Source organism: Numida meleagris, chromosome 11 (genome assembly GCF_002078875.1).
Source record: "Numida meleagris isolate 19003 breed g44 Domestic line chromosome 11, NumMel1.0, whole genome shotgun sequence".
In the NCBI taxonomy this organism is placed as follows: Eukaryota; Metazoa; Chordata; class Aves; order Galliformes; family Numididae; genus Numida; species Numida meleagris.
This window is the reverse complement of record NC_034419.1, coordinates 17,880,600-17,898,296: the sequence shown is the minus strand read 5'-3', so window position 1 is coordinate 17,898,296 and position 17,697 is coordinate 17,880,600. Positions and strand designations below refer to the sequence as shown.

Below are 17,697 nucleotides of genomic sequence, written 5' to 3'. Positions count from 1 at the left end.
AAGGTACTCGAAGCTCAGCCCTGCAGAGCGCCTCGTTGCACGCCCTCCAACCGATGAGAACCACGCAACGCGCCATATGGATACTGCACAACTGGGGAGCCAAGGTCACCACGCATCAGCATTCGCGTGGCTTTTTGTCACTTTCAACGCTGCCCCCGCAGAACGTTTTCGAATAATCTTAATTCCCGGGAGGTTTTCGTATTTATTTAAAGGTGCTCCATCTTGAATGCAGAAGCTGGGAGTCTTTGCCCAAAACACTATGCAGCATGAAGGAAATTCAGACTGACACTATTTCAAGGCCGCAGAGGCAAGCTGATTTAGCAGCTCTGACGGGCATTTGTAAGAAAAATAAGACGTGAATCCAATTTCAGCCTACTGTACTGAAATTATATGCAACATGTTTTGGTGTCACACCATGAATATTTCATATATGAACAGCATCTTGTTTGATGGAGAGATGCTTCCAGACACCGATGAGAGGAGGTCCTGGGAGACAGAGAAAGCTTAATTGCGATCTTTCCGTGAGCAACCCAACAGTACAGTAACTTTTAGATCCTTATTGATGTCTTAACTGCTTCGCTAGCTGTCAATATGTAAAAGTTTAGAAGTAAAAATCATGACTGGACCTTTCCTTCTAATTAATGGCTGTATTGATCAGCTAGGGTTTCCTCCGGCCTCAGAGAACACCGGGTTTCAGAAAGGTCCCTGCCAAAGAGGTATTTATACTTAGGGCTTGTGAGCAAAGAGGAAACTCTGAGATCTCCAGCATGCTAACAGCATCGCTTTTTAAAAGTGCATTGATAATGAACAGCCCAATGAACTAGGGCAAAGCCGAGTATTTAAGGTCTCTGGAGCTTTTTATTTTGTTTTGATTTGCATTGAGTTTCAAGGTTCAGCAGTTTAACAGCCAGCACGGCCACAGTTTCATTTCCTTCATTTCAAACTTAGGGGGGAAAAATCTCAAGGTTACATCTCAAACAAGAAATCAATCCCAAATTCAACCTGGCAGTTAACCAATGTATGCAGAAAATACAGTCCACTTGCTGCTAAAGTTTTGCTGAATTTTGTTACAAAACACTTGCACAGCCCTTCAAGTTGCCTGCTATCTCCTAGACTAAAAATATAAGCAATGAAACAAATGCACATAATTTAAATGACACTGAATATTCAATAATGGTAATGATCTAAATATTAGAAGCACTTTGATGTGTGTTTCTGGGGAAATTGCATTTGTCCTTGACCTTTGCTTACTCATTATTTTGTCTACACGTAATTAACACATTCATAATATCATATAAATGGCACTTATTGATACTGTCCCAAGAGGAACTGGTTACCTAGGAAGAACATGGACACATTAGCATTTACTGACTCATTTAGCTTCTCTTCAGCACTAAACTGAAGAAATCTCTGTCAAATCACATAGAAACGTGTATTAAGCAGGCAGTATTTGACAAGACAATCTTTTCGGTTCTGCCAGTCAGCAGTGGGCAGGGACAGCCCCTAATGAGAGCAAGCGCAGTCACTGCGCTGCGCCAAGAGCTGGACCAAGGGCGTGCAGACAGACAGATGGACACTGGCATCCCCGTCAGACTGCTCACAGGATGCAGACAGATAGCATTTACTCGCTTAATTTTTACAATCTCATCCTGGCAGGTAACAAAAATGCAAGCAAAGGAAGCTGCTGCGTATACTGGAAAAAATCTTCAGATTTATCCTCGGTGAATTGAGTTTACAGAAGGGGTAACGTATTGCCCCAGGGCACCTGCTCAGCAAGGTCTGATGACATTCAGAACTTCAGGTATTTATTCACATTTTACAGTATCTCCTCACCTACAGATTTCACTGTTTCATGGGATGTTGAGTATCTCTTTGCAGTAAGGGCCTGGCAGAGGAGCGATGGGAAATGAGGAATAATCCTGCATCCTCTTTTTTAATCAAGAACGCATTCTGTTATTCATCAACACAGCCAGATACTCGGGGCCACATAAGGTTGCTTTCAGCATTTTGTTCACAGCACATGGATTATTTTCTGAGATTTATTCTGAAAGATGTTTGTAACCAATCTCTAGTAATACATATGTCAACACTTTGGTGAGGCTGGCTCGAGTTAAATTTAAAATGGAAACTGGACTAATTAATTACTTGAGATGGAACAAAAGCATGATTTCAGCATATGACTAAAAAGGAACAATGCGAAAGGCAGAAACTGGCACAACTGCTGCCAGGACCAGGCAGCTCCCAGAGCACAGCACGGTCCCATCCTGAGGGAACAATGCACATGGGGATGGATGCTGGAAATAGGCATCCTGGATATGCTGGCTAGGCTGTAGGGATAGCTCAGAGTAATGTGCTAGAAGTTTGCTGCATCTGAGCCAGACTCTTTTCTGTTTCATAAAAAAAAAAAAAGAAAAAAAAAAGGCAGAAAAAGTGCTTGGTAAACAGGCAAGGAACGTACTACCTGAGGCTCCACCGGGGAAAAAAAATGAATAAAGCAAGCAACTGCTACTAGGTTTACACTTTGTACTTTCGTAACAGAAAAAGGAACAGAAATGAAATCCAACCTGAGCAAAAAGCAGGTGATATAAGCAATCAATGCACAAAGTTAACAAGTAAGCAAAGCTGTGTGCCAGAAGAGACCTTTCTGACAGATCCCACTGGAGGATATCCTCAGCAATTCGGCATTAAAAAATAAAAAATCCTAAGCAGCCTTGGGCAAATCATGGATTTTTTCCCTGCTAATGTTGATGTAAAATATGTAAATGTATTCACAAGCTAGAAGGTGTGGATAATGACTGTTAAACATGCAGAACAGTGACCATTAGAAACAATAGCAGCAAATGCACAAAAGAAAGCAGTTTTCAAATTTGATTTTTCTACTTTCACCATGGAAACCTCTCTCTAAGCACTAGCATCAAGTTCAGCTGAAGAAACAAAACAGGCAAAGTTCTACCCTCCTTTTTAGCTTGGAATAGGTTTGTTTGTATACACAAATAAACCATGCCATGTCTTCCATACTAAAAAACCCTCAAACTCCTCAGAAACCAGAAGCTGCCCATTGCAAGTTCTCAGGTTCTGTTTTGGGGGAAAGCACTGGAAAATGCTAATCTGCAGATGAGCTGAAATAAAGCCCAAAATGACTCAACTTTGTGATGTGGCAGCCCTCCCCGCACAACATCCCTCTCTTCTGGCAGGAGCTGGACACAAATACACATGGACGTGTCCAGGGTCCCTGACAAGTTCCTGGCAGCCGATGGATGGATCACATCCAATATCTGGAATATGAAATGTTAAGGTTTTGAAATGAAGGGAATGAGTGACAGGGGCAGAGGAGACAAAGGGATGGGAACCTCAGCTGAATCGCCTTTTCCTCCAGGAAAAGGAGGGGATAATGAATGGCTTGGCCGTGGCAGGAACGCACTTTCAGCAATAAATACTGGTCTTTAAAAAGACCTTTGTAGTGCTTTCATATTTGTCAGCAGCGTCGCTAACACGCGGGAGGTATTTTAGCCTGCATGAAACGTAACCGTGACCAATGACAGCGAGGGTCTGAGTCAACACGCCAGCACATCCCAAATGCTGCGCGGATCTGAGTCGGGCCCACTCGTATTACTGACACAGCACCCTTCATTCACCTCCTGAAGCCACCAAGGTCACCCCAAAGGCAGCACTATGATTCCTAAACATGTTCTCATTCGGAAAAGGACACGAAGCGTTTTGACACGTAACATGACTCAAAGGATTAAAAGAAGAGAGGGGAAAAAGAAGCATTTTGGATCAAAGAGTACTTTCTGCTATGAGCCACTGCGCCCAGTATAGTTTTCTGAATTTTTGGTAATAATCGGATATGTTTTCTCATTAGCAAATATACTGCTATTTTTCACTGGAGAAAGAAATTGCTCAGAGGGAAGTTTCCAAGCAGCAACACTTCTATGGACTAGCACACATATACATTTTCTAAAGCAGATCCCTCTCCCCGAAGCCCAGCGTAACTCTGCTGTTTCTGCCATGCTTCTATTTTCAGCTCATCTACTGAGCCATTTGCAGAGAAAGTGGAATATGAGGAGCGCTCTGAACTGGACACATGTTTCCTGCTTGTTTTTCAACAAACTAATTCTACTTTCTTCCACATCCTGCCTGTACAAATGACATCCTTCCTACAAACCCGTCTACAAGACCACAGTACCATTTAGCAATCAAAACATGGATGCTCATTATCTGCTTTTCCCTCTCCTATTTACATTTGTGTTTTTTTGGGGCTTCTGTTTTCCCTTTTCTTTTCAGTCTCCACAATATTTGGGTCAGTTACTTTGAATTCATTTACTTCTACATTTTCTCTCTCACACTGGCAGGTGTGATCAGAAACACGTCTATTCTAGTTGTGTTATTAATTCATACATATTTACAGAAGTTATACAGAAAAATACTTGGCAAAACCACAATGCACTTGGGATAGATGGCCAACTCAGTTCATAAATACGTATCCAGACTTTCCCCCTCCCCTTTTCAGATTTTGTGTTTAATTTAAGAGAGTATTTAAAAAAAAAAAAAAAAAAAAGCTTGTTTAGCGAGAGTGAAAGAAGGATGAAGCTGAAGAAGTTATTTTTTCTGCTCCTGAGTTAATCCTGTGGGAAATCAGTGCAATTCAGAGGGCTTTTTTTTCTTTCCAACCAAACATCTAAGTCAGCTCATGTTCATCTGAAACTCAGTTTACTTTAGAAAGGCTAAAGAAATGAAGCAGTCCATCAATTATTTAAAGTGTTTGGCCCTGATCCTGTACGGGCCTAGGTACATGCTTAATTTCACCACAGTCTTAAAGCCAGAGCCTCTCGCCCACAGGCACAGACCATGAAGTAGCTGGAAAAGAAAACGCACAAATCGACATTTTCGGCCAAAAATAAGCAGTGCAGAAGGGCGGATGCGGGCAGGCAGTCGGGCTGGACTCACACTGGGATGCTCAAGGCATGGTCCCACCACAGCCACAGGGCCAGGGCCTGGCACAGGGCTGCACCAGGCTAACGAGTACCCAGGGAGGGGAGGCCGTGGGCTGCACCTGGGGCCTTTGCAGCAGAAATGCAGAAATACTGGTCTGCAAGTCCAGAAAAAAAATGGGTACAGAGACAGTATATATAACAACGATATGCTATATAAAAACAGAAGTGCGGATGATATACATGATCTTAGAAGTGAATTGAAATGGAGAAACGCATTCATCTGTTCCACAGGACTTAACTAGCTACTAAAATTAGATATTGACAGTACAGTTATAAAGGATTCTCTGCAGTTGGATTCAAATATTATACAATATTTTACATTTCACACAACAGTAATGGACGACATTACATTAGTATAGGTATTACCAGTTTCTTCTATGTGAATGCTCATGCCTACTCATAAATGTTTCAGCAGTTAAATCACACTTAGTTACATTTTCAAAAATAGGTACTTCTGGATTTAAAGCAAGTTTTCACCAAGCCTTTTACCCTGACTATTGCAATACCCAGAAATCAATGCAGTTAGGGGAGGACTGATCCAAAGCAAAAAACAGCGGCCCAGAAATAACAAAGTCAGCTCTAGGCATGAGATAGTCATGATGCCCGTCTGGCCCCACCAGGCCACTTGTCTCAAAGGCTCTTCCATGATCATAAACCCCGAAATTCTGGTGGAGGCACCAGTCTTAGAGCCACCGGTGACATCCTGGGCTCACCCACTTCCTTCCTTATCTCTCCCCGTTACTGGGAGGATTAAAGAAAATACTGTCCGAGCTCCTCAAGCTTTCAGCTGTCTGCCCAGGGCCCTGAAATGTTTTCTGATGGCAACATCGCTGGTAACACAAGGAGCTCAAGAGCATCACAGGATGGAAACCCTTCAGCACCTTGGGACCACAGCTGCCTGAAGGAGCCGGGCTTTGTCCTGGAGGTACCAGACTTAGTTACAGTCTGGTTCAAATTTTGGGAGTCTTATTCAAAAGTCACTCAGATTGATAGAATCAATCAAGAAACATTTAGCTATAGCGTTGAGAGACATGGTTTAGTAGTTTAGTGGGGTTATTGGTGGTAGGTGGATGGTTGGACTGGATGATCTTGTAGGTCTTTTCCAACCTAGCTAATTCTATGATTCTATGATTCTACAGTACCTGGCACAACTGCAAAGGATTTTATAAATTCTTGAACTACATTCTCCCATTTCCCCACTATTTATTTACTTATTTTTGAGCAGGTTCATGCAGCTTTAGCTGCTTCTCAAGCTCTATGTCCCCATAACATATGGGGCTGCCATGCCCAGTCTGCCCGAGAGAAAAGCTAGATGATCCAAAGCCAGAAGTGCCAGTTTAAAATGTGACCCTGACGTTTATTTTTTGACAGATGGATTTTCTAGGTACAGAACTGTGTTATCTCTGTAATATCTGAACTCAATTTAAGTTTGATCTATAAGATTATTTTCATTTCAACCCCTTTGGACAGTTGCAACAATAATATTTCCCTTCTCCCTACACGAATCTAATTTGGTCTTGCACTGCAACTCTGCTTAGAAAGCTGTTTAGTGGCAATGTTTCAGAAATATGAATCAAATTTTCTTGAGTGAAATAAAATTAGCTACCCAGGAAAGGATAATTCACTTTTCTAGGGGCGGTGATTTCATATTTTAGGTAATGATTCTAAAATACAATAATAGTCATAATAATAAAATGTTCTGAGATACAGTGGGTGCTGATAGCAACTGGGCTACCAGAGGCAGCCTTCCTGTCTCTGAATATGACAAAAATGAGAAGTCTTCCATGAGCTGTGCTGACAGAGGAGGAGCCTCCTCAGTTCAGCCTTCTGTGGGATGTTCTCACCACTATCTGCATGAGCAACATGGCACGAGCCACGTGAATGGAGCCACCAAAGCAGGGTGTGACATAGGAGTCCAAGGAGAAGAGAGAATGAGCAGAAGGAAGATTTCTTTTCCTGGCCTTTCGAAGTTTTCCTGCTCTGCAAAATTCTGTGTCCCTTTTTCCCTTCCTCTCCCAAAGCAGAGGTGGCTGAGCCCGCAGCTGCCTGGATTTCTCAACCATCCTCCAACAAGAGAGAAGCAGATCCAAAGTCATTAAATAAATACCCACACCAACACTGCACTGCCATCCATTCATGCTAGCTGTTGCAAAGCGGGCTCCTTCCTTCCTTTGCACAGGACCTATGATGTATCACTTAATCTAACATAAGGACTGTATTCATACACCTCAAATTGGCCAACAGCGTGCCATTCGGCTCCGCTGCACGCTCTCATTTACACAGGATTGAACAAATTGGGAGAAGGTATTCCTGAGCTATTACCAGCATGCTCAGCCACATGCTGTTAGGTTTCTAACTTCAGTGGTCCAGAAGATTGAAGCAGAAAAGCAGATGAGGAATTGCAGACACGCAGTACAGTTGGACTTTATACCTACTGGCTGGAAAAATACCAACTGACTTTGAAACCTGCTCTTTGGAGAAAAGGGACCAGATTGAAACCAAACAACAACAACACACAAAACAAATGCAAACCAAATACAAAACAAGCGAACAAAATTAGCCAAGACCTCCCAAAAAACAAAACCAAAAGACCGTATTAGTCACAATGTTTGTTTTCCACAGAAGAGCATCTCCAGCTCACGAGTAAACCTGCTGGTGGGGAAGTTAACACCGTCTCTGGTGGATTTCCCCCCAGTCCACTTCTGGGTCTACTTCTGAACTGCTGCAAACCCCACACATGAGCCCTGGACAGCTGGCCAGTCTGCTACACAGCCCAGAGTCTTCCTGAACTTCAGAAGCGCAAGTTCTGAGCTCCAAAACCTGCCTGACTTCACCAAAGCTGTGCCATGGCCACTCCATTCTGCACATGTTTTGAAAGCCTCTTGCTGCAACTCAGCAGCAGTTTCAAACCACTCTGTGCTGTGCTCCAAAAGCTCTAATACATGCCAGTTGCTGAGGATCAGGAGAAAAGATTTATGGTTTTAAACAGCCTGCATGGCAATCAGAGACAGACAAACCTCACCTGCAGCAGACCGGGCTCAGAGGACTCAGCATTTGAAAGTGATCAGTAGTATCTCCTTGCAATGCATACACTCTACCAGTTGGCAAAAATGCTCAGCGATGCTATGTGGGCTGTGAGTATTACTGGCAAATAGTTCTCACAGGCTGAAATTTTCTTGCTTCCCATTGATGCCCATTACAAAACAAATCCCCCTTTAAAACACTTGTATCAAGCAGTCATAACACCTTCCAATTTTTGTCGGTTTTTCACTTTTCAAAATCTTTCATAGCTAAGTATCTTCAAAACTGGGGAACAGCAGTCCCAATGCACTGCTAGGAGGGCAATGCTTCCAAATCTGTGTCCCAGGGTATTTATGCAACACTTGTTGCAGAAACCCTCCGTCGTTGAGACCACACTGCTCCCAGCTCCCCTTTAGCTGAGCAAGCAAACCAGGAACCCATTAATTTGCTGCATGAGTTATAGCTCCCTGCAGCACCTTTTGTTCACTGTCAAGGTTGTGCAACAATGACGAATGCAGCTACGTTCAGCCCAAAACTCCAGAGTTTGATATACTATATCATTCTAGATATTAAATGTCTCAGCGATAAGCCTGGCAAATGAATTCCTCTGGAGCCTACACTTCGGCTGTACTCAAGGCAGGCCAGAGCCCAGATCCCATCCCACGCTGACTCCCATTGCACAGCCTGGTAGCACTGCTGCTCCCAGGAAAGAAACCAGAATCTCTGGAAAATTCACCCCATTTCCAGCGGCCACTAAATGATGTTGCAAATCTGCATAAATAACTGAGGCAGCAGAAGGGCGTGTGGGGAATTAGAAGCTCACCAGTTATTCCTATTTTAATAGCAGTAGCTGTACACGCATACAAGATTTCCACTTTCCCTAGTAAATAAACAGAAAAGATTGCAGCAAAATAAACAAACAGGAGAACACAGTCAGAATGCTTAAGCAGCAAGACACAGGCAGTTTTCAGCCTCATTGTCATCAACTTAACTATTAATCTTTTTTATTTAAAAATGATCTTCCTTCTGCCACAGCATACCAAAGTCAAGAGAACTGAATAAATTTCATCTTAACTCATTTGTAATGAACATGTAACATTTCAAAGGAATCCTAAACCAAAATGGATTAAGGCATGAAGATGCTGGGAAGAATTGCTACTTCCATTTTAATTTCTCAAAATCACCATCAGATACATCACAGTGCTTAACACTGAGAAGATTTTGCAAGCCTCATAAACAACAGCGGCATTACCCATTATCACCCAAGTACAAATTAGTTTGACCTTTTCAGCTTTCTCATACTACGCTTCCTTTTTTCCACTTGACTTAAGAAAATATTGAGTCAATCCGTGTTCTGCACTCGTCATTCTCAAATGTGTTTGACTGCTGTTTTTCCCCTCCTCCTGCGATTACAAGAGCCCCATCAAACCCTGAATTCACCCAAACCATTCTTTCACTCCCACCAGAGACATTACTGTCAGTCCATAGGAAAGACCTCACCTTATGCTTAGCATTGCACTGTACCTGCTTTTTCCATCTCTGCCTCCCTGATAAAATGAAGAAAAGGTGCAATGGGTTCCTTGAATATTCATTGCATGAAGAGCTGGCACGCAACGTGAAAATACAGATGACAATTGCACCAGAAACATGGGATAGCTGTGTGATGGCCACGGCCCTGCTCACACAGCTCTGTGCCTGCCAGACATGTCAAGGGAAGGAGGTATTTTTAGTTCAGCACTTCTATCAGCACACAGACAAAGCATCCCTAATACCGTGCACCTTTCGGGACAGCTTCTCTGCACACACCGCGCGCTCACCGCCATGGTCACTGACTTCTGCCAAGTTTAAAATCATTCTCCATGAATCACTGGCAGTTTCTAACAGCACGTCTGGCTGCACTGGATCCAACAGAGGAAGTTTCTTGTAGCTTTGATGTTATTGGGTGGCAACCAAAGGAGCTGGGGACGAGCCGAGAGCGCGTTGCTCTCTCAGGCACAAAAACCTGACCTGTCTGCCAGAGTGAAAGAGGACCTACCTGCTGCATCAGGCCACGCAAGGAAGGATGGTTAACAGCAGGTATAAAAACGCTGGGGAAAAAGGAGGGTCAAACAGAGGCAGAATGGCTTGGTGGGTAAATAAAGAATCATGACACTGATGGTGGAAATGTGTCAAGGAAAAAAATGATGCACTTTTGTACAGACTCTGAAGAATTAGGAATCCTGAGAAAAATTATACTGGGGAAACTGTGTGATGGGGGATCATAAGCACAAGCTTCAATATGCACCTGAACGCCTGCACGCTGCCTCTGGCTCTTTACCACGGAGCTGTGGAAGCAGAGTAGTGATGCCATGCCTCCAACCGTGCCCTGCTCCCTTGATGCGTGTGATGCTTCCTCCTGTGCAGAACAGGGAGAGGCAGGGATGCTCTGAGACGAGGGAGGCTGAGGGCTGAGTGCTGCCACCCTGTGGGACCGCTGCTACTAGTGTCTGTGAACGCTCAGAGCACACCTGCGTGCAGGAAGGGACAGGGAGACGGGGTGAGAAAAGCCCAAACAAGTTGTTTTCAGAGAAGTGAAACAGTGAAATACATTAGAGTATTTATTCTGAGTAGAAGATATTCATGGCTTGGAAAAAAAAAAAAAAACCTAACTGAAATGTGTCCAGAATAAGAACAAATACTGGAATTCAAAATAAATCGCATGGAGAAATTACCCATCCGATGCATTTACACAGTCCATATGTACTTGTCTATATCAAGGCCTGAACTGAAATCCAGTTTTTGTACATGGCTAAGAGCTGATTATGTCTGGAATGACTCTTTGGCTGTACTTCATACTCATTCATTCCTACTTCGAGCTATACATGCATAACAGAGGGCATTATATACCTCCCTAATTGAACAATACAGATCAATTAAATATAAAAAGTCATTTCTGGACTAAAACCCTCTTAGGCAAATGTTCTGCTCTTATGCTAAGTAACTCTTTTTAGAGCTTGGAGTTGAGTGCTGTTCAGAAGCTTTTTTTCAAAGGACTGGGAGACAAAGACCAAGAAGACTCATTCATTCATGATAAGAGGATTCAGAGCTTTTGCCTCCATTTCACAAGAGCAGGGTAGTAGTGATAAATATATATATATATTATTTGATGAAAGCTACTCAGTGCTCTGCAACAGGAGGTGAAGAACCCTCATCTGCTCAGCACTGAACATGCCTCTCAAACACAACTAGTGGGTCACATCATTAACACAAAGTACAGCGTTATTCAAATAATACAGAAAAGTAACTACATGAAATCAACTTATGCACTATTTGTAGCCCACCAGCTACAGGTTCCTCACACAGATGCTATATAAAACCCAGCAGTACCACCGATGGTCCAAGGGCAGAAGATCTACTGTATCAACAAATAAGTCACACTACTGATGGTGCTGGAAACTCAAGATTTCAACAGGTGGTATAAAAGTCCCCAGCAGCACTAGGACAGTTAGCCACAAGGGATGTTTGTTTTGCCACTGACCCATCACTACACATTCTTCACTAATATACAGCATTGTACTTGAAAATATTATGGACTTAAACCTAGTGCAAACCTAGTGCAGCTAAGTTAACAGAACCTGGCTCAGACATGAGCCTAATAATAACCACCCAAGAAAGGGACGCCTTCCTGACAACCTTTGAGTTTGTGGGCTTTCTGCAACTCCAAAGACCAGTCATTAGCTCACACTTAGGGAGATTATGCTCGAGGTTTTATATCTATAACTGAAAAGAAGTACAAATGCAAGATCAGAACCATTAACAGAAAGCCAGGAACAGGCAAAGCAGCATTTACTGAATATCCTCAGTAATTCTGGTTTTCACAGAGGGCTAGTTGGGTTTTTACACTCCTATTATTGGAAGCATAGAGATGGAAATGTATTTAATTGTTTGAGAATGATGTTGTTCGTAAGTCTTCCCAAATAATACCCTGTTATCTGCATAAGAGCTTAATAAACCACCCACTTACCATCCTGTTAAAAAAAAATACTGATAGGCTATTGTTATTCAGTCCATGAAGATTAAATTATCATTAATACTAAAGGTTTTTCCATTATAAACACTAAGTATGGTATTTGTTCCTTTTCTTAGTCTTCTAATTGACTAAGATGACCTGCTAAACCTTATGTAGATTGGGTTTAAATACCACATGTCTTCTCTGGCCAAACACTTACATAAACACTGATTTTGTGTGAGGGCTACAAAGACCTTACACTGATACAGTTTAGAGAAGATTCAGCCACAATCTGGAGTTTGAAGCAGCTCAGAACTCGCTTTTCTCCCGACCAGCTATCCAATGCCAACTCCTGCGGGTTACTCTTTCAGTAACAACATCTTCTAACCACGAATTCACGAGTCTCTTACATGGCCTTCTACGGCATCAAATCTCAGCAGCTCAGGCAATGACTCTTTGCGAGGCGCAGCCCGTTGCAGTCCCCAGCCCCCAGCCACCTCACAGTTACGGTTCAGGAGTCCTGTGAGATGCAAGCAGTGACCAGGTTGGAAATGATTCCACTCCTGCAAAGTGCTCCAGGTGGTACAGGAGCACTGATTTTGGGCCACACTACTGGTGAGCAAGGAGGTGAAGGTGTGGAGGGAGATGAAACATCTCAGCACGCTGACCTCCCACGTTAAAAAACATAATGGAGAAGCCAAGCATAACAGTTGGTCTTTCAACTACATCTTGCTCTGCTCACGAGAATGGAAAAAGTGATGGTTAATAACAAATGTCGCCAATAAGTCTCACTGAAGCCTGGCTCAAAGCCTCTGGAAAAACAAACAGAAGAAAAGATGGCAAAGTACCATCTTTTGGTACTTAGCAAGATTTATCAGTGGTTCTGCCTATATCTCAATGCTCACCAAACTCCCGTTGTACCACTGAAGTAGCCCTGAAGGAGATCTGAGTCTTTTCACCTGAAGGTTTTTTCTCCCAAATCATTCCTCGGGGATGTTAAATATTCAAAAGTCCCATTGGGAAAAAAACCTCATAGTTAGCATATGAGTAGATCCTACCAGGCAAAATGTCTCACTTTCTTTTAAACTTTAGTATAATGCATCTTAGGAGAGCTTTGTAGTGGAAATATCAAAACATTTACTCATTAACAAAGATGTCTGGCTATATCTGAGACATCTCCAGCCAACTTTCATGTAACAGAGCATCAGCTGCAGATCAACTGGGAGCTTATGAAGGATTAATAGAAGAAATAAATGTTGTAAAACCACAACATTTAAATGCTTAAACAGTATTTTAAAAATCCCTGTAAAGGCAATTTTAAAAATATAACTGCTGTAGAATATTTTATTGAGACCCCATCACGTTTTCAAAGTGATGTAATGTGGTAAGCATGTCGCTTACCTTACTGAAGTCCGCACACTGATACATTTATGCTGTAATTAGGCACCAGCGCAAAAATCCAAATTTACATTGCAGAGTCAAAACCTGCTCCTTATTCTTCAGCGTGAATATATATCATGAATATAGATTACAGAAAATTCACTAGATTGTTTTTAAAATGCTTTGACCTTCTTGTTCCTGAAGGTCTGATTTCCAGTGATTTAACACAGCAATTCAAAAAAAGAAAAATCTTTCTTTTCTTGGTGTCATACTGAAACAGATTTTTATCCTGCAGATTAAGATAAAAAGTGACTGCTTCTATCTAGGGAAAAGCAAAGAATGAAGTTATTTCCTAAGTACAGCAAATACAGTACTGGCAACACTGCTTGGTGCAGAAAATACCATTCTGAGTTCCTAATGAAACACAAACCTTGTTTATGCTAAGGCTGTAAGCAGATTTGACACCAGCGTCTTTGTTTCAGTATCACCATCTTTGGTGGATGATTGCAGGGGACAGGGAATAGTTGTGTATTCTCAGGAAACATGCGATTGGGTGGATGTCATCATTATATATTTGCTTTGCTAATAATAAAAAGAATGAATCACTACTGCCATGATATCCGTACTTATATTTGAGTAACCACTGCAGCAGATAACAGTTAAGATGTGTGCAAGTTTAAATCCTGGCAGTGCGCCTGGATGAGAGCTCCGGAGCTGACATTTGTGGATTTGTGTGATTCATGTTACTTTGCTGTGTTTGTGATTACCTTCCTGTCAGGGACTGCGCATCACTCATGCAGCAAGCGGCAGCCTCACAGCTCCTGCACTGGAAGGAAAATTCCCAACTGTTGCACCAAACCCTGCCTACCACGAGCCCCAGCCGCCGTCTGACAGAGGGGCCGAACGACAGCTCACAGGCAGAGGGAAAACAGCATTTACAGGGACATTATAGGGTCATTTTAGGCCACAGACGGAGGTGTGGGAAGCAAACCCAGACGTGAACTGATCTAGTCTGGCTGAAAATAGAGCTGTGGTGATTTATGAACTTACAAACGTGGCAGAGTACTGCTAAGGAACCGCTTCTCCGCTTGCCACTGCCACGCCCCAGTGGTGCCAGGGTGGGGCAGGGGCCTGGGCTGGGCCTGGTCCCCGGGGACGGGCCTGATGCAGAGCTCTGCCAACTGCCAGAGACACCATGAGAGGAAATAAAAAGGCAACGACCTGGCTGTCTTGTGGGCAGCACCCCTCTGCCTTGTTTTCACCCTGATTTTTTAATAAAGCAAGCAAACCACAGTCAAACAAGGCTAACTCCCCAAGTCAAGGGAAATAAGTTACTTGGTACTAGAATATCTACAAAACTGTTTTCAAGTTTTGCATCTTTTGAAGAAATTGTACAGAAAAGCAATAACTCCGCCTATTTTCATAGGTGTTCCCACAAGCTAACACATGTATTTTAAATCAAGGCTGTGCTAATCCCCATTATAAAGGTAGAGGGGTGAGGGGTTGATGGTAGGACTCGATGATCTCAGTGGTCTTTTCCAACCTTAGTGACTCCATGGTTCTGTGAGTATCAGACATGGAAGTCATCAAGAAATGCTCCAGTACAGGAGGTGCAATCTGGGAACCAAGGAGGGTTCTCTCACCAGTTCCCAGCTGCCTTGCATTGCCACTCCCTTTGCCCCCAGAACAAGCTCTCCTCAGCTGATTGTTAAACACTGCCATTCAGGGAAACGAGCAGTGGAAGGATTAACACCCAAAATACAACTACGGCCACCAAGGTGTTGAGGTCTCACAGAACACTGTGCCACACCGCTGACAACAGTGTCTCGGTGCAGGGCTGGGGACACGCCAGCGCATCCCACTGCCAGGGCACGCTCATCTCGCATCCATGGTGGCCTTGGGTTAGGGACCATGGGGCTACAGGCATCACCCATAACACATGGTGGCACTGGTCATGCACAGTTCAGGTTGGAAAGAAGCGTTTCATCCTGTTTAGTGTTCACATGCTAAGGGAGAAGGGAGACTCTGGCACAGGTAAGCTTTTCTTCTGCTGTCCTTCACATCCAAAGCATACAGTTTGTCAGCAGGCAGAACAGAACAAGAAAAAAAATTCTGGGAATTCTAGAAAAAAGGGCTCAGCTCCACTGCAGAATGTACGCACAGGAAAATTCCTAGGTCGAGGAGTTTTCCTATGGTCATCTGATTCAGTGCTGTGTGGGCACACACTGCTTCACCCCAGTGTTCAGCACCCAAGCACAGCATCCAGATGAGCACATGGGCAGGAGATCCTCCAGGAGTGCTATTCACAATGGAACACCAAACAAAGGTTTTGGGTTGGCTTCCTGCGCAGCGTGAGCCCACTGGATGGGAACTGATGAAGCACCTACTGACATCAAGACCCTGTCAGAGGCATTCAGCTCTGCCCAAAGCTGAGTGCAGTGAGGAAGAGGTTACTGCACCCAGCAGAAGCCATTGTCTAAAGCAGGCTGCTTTGGGAAAATTAGCAGTGTGCACACCCCTAAATGAAGCTTTACAGCAAGTAAAAGAGGGATTAGCCATGTAAAGTAAGTCCTTTTGGTATTAAAGGGGGGAGGTGACTTTGAAGGATTATTTAGGAGCCATTTAAGCAGTTTGCAGACTTCGAAATGCAGGGTAAAAAAAATAGAAGCTCTGTAGCTTCCAGAAAAGAAGAAAAATAAGTGCTCTGGCCAGCAAAGCAACAGAAAAGATTCCTGGAGAGTGGACCCGAGTGCAGGGTGCGTAGCTCTGCTTCCCACACATGCATGGGACAGACTGCTGGTGTAGAGCAGGGGTGGGGAGCACAGGGGCTCGCACCCCGCTGGCACGCTCCGGGCAAGGTATCAGAAAGCATCTCAGGAGCCGTGCGGCTGCTTAACTAGGAGACTCCCACCGGTCTCTGCTCTCATCTGAATGATTTACCTGCGAGGATGCAGGTCCTGAACCAAGCCATGTAAACAGGAGAATGCGTAAGCATTCTGACTTATCCCCACAGGCAAACATTCCCCTTCCTCCCCGCACCTCAGGGTGCCTAATCAGCATGCTAGCTCTTAATCCTTTGCCCATATTAATCCCGCAAGGCAAAATGAATGCACTGCTGCAAGACCTCAGGCTGCTTTATTAAACCCTCCTTGCAGAAACCAGCTCCTGCTTAGTCCAGAACGTGACGGATAATTAGTATGTAAGATACAAACTATTTCCACTTGTTATGCAAGCGGCATCGTTTAATTTGTAGTTCAGAAAGCAAGTCATTCCTGTCTGGGATAAATAAAACAACATGCTGCATTATGTTGCTCACGACACGGAAGCAACATCAGACTGGGGAAAGCAAAAGAAGCTAGAACTCAAGCAGGGAACATCGGCTGTATCATGCAAAAAGTTATGCATGCATTCTGCCAGCTTGCGAGGGAGCATCTCCCTGCCAGCAAAGACGCGCACACACCCACAGCCCCAGCCCCGCGCTCTCCATCTCCACCGCGTTTCCCTCGCCCCGGCGGGGCCAGCTCTGCCCTACCCCGGCTCTCCCCTCCAGGGTCGCCCCGCGGAGCGTCCCCGGGGCCGCGCTCCGAAAGCCGCTCCAGCAGAGCCGGGGAACCGCCGCGCTCCGGGCTCCGCTCCTCGAGCTCCGAGCTCCGTTCTCCGCTCTCCAGGCTCTGCTATCCGAGATCCGCACCCCGCGCAGCCCCGCTGTTCTCCCCCTCGCCGCACCCCGTTCCCTTATTCCCCGATGGAATTTTTCACCCCCGGTGGGTTTTTCCTTCCCCAGCCCGCCTCCCGCAGCGGAGCGGCGCTTACCTGCCCGGGGCGGGGGGCATGCTGGGCTCCGCGGGCGCTGCCTGCCCACCGTGCGCGGCAGCCCCGAGGTACGCGGCTTCCGCAGCAGCCCGCGGCCGCAGCATTGAGCGGCAGCGGCCGGGAGCCGGGCGAGCAGCGCAGACCCCTCCTCCTCCTCCCAAAGCTGCGCCGTGCGCGGGGGGCGGGCGGAGGAGCCGCGGCAGCGCGGCCGCCCTTAACCCTTCTCCCGCCCCGCAGCCCCGCACGGCGCTCGCCGCCCTCCTGCGGAGCTCAGTGGGGGTCTGGGGGGGCCACCCCGCTTCTATTCGGGTTTTCTTGCGGTCAAGGTAGGGCTCGTCCCGGCAGATGCGGACCCATCCGCATCCGCTGCCCAGTACAGCCCCGAACAGCGGAGAGCACGGAGTCCCCAATTACAGCGCTGAGCGTTTTTTTTTTTCCCCCCTCTCCGCGGTCGCCTTCAGCATTAAGCTCAGCTTTGCCATAATTGTTCTCACTCATGCA

At 44.9% G+C, this 17,697-nt stretch overlaps 1 protein-coding gene across 2 annotated transcripts in view; it reads right to left on the bottom strand.

The window, feature by feature from the left end:
* Positions 1-17,362, bottom strand: part of CNTN4 (contactin 4) — a 262,223-nt gene extending 244,861 nt beyond the window's left edge. For both annotated transcript variants that reach the window (XM_021409696.1, XM_021409697.1), the window contains exon 1: positions 17,197-17,362. The gene's annotated coding sequence lies outside the window, so the exon portion shown is untranslated. The remainder of the gene's footprint in view (positions 1-17,196) is intronic.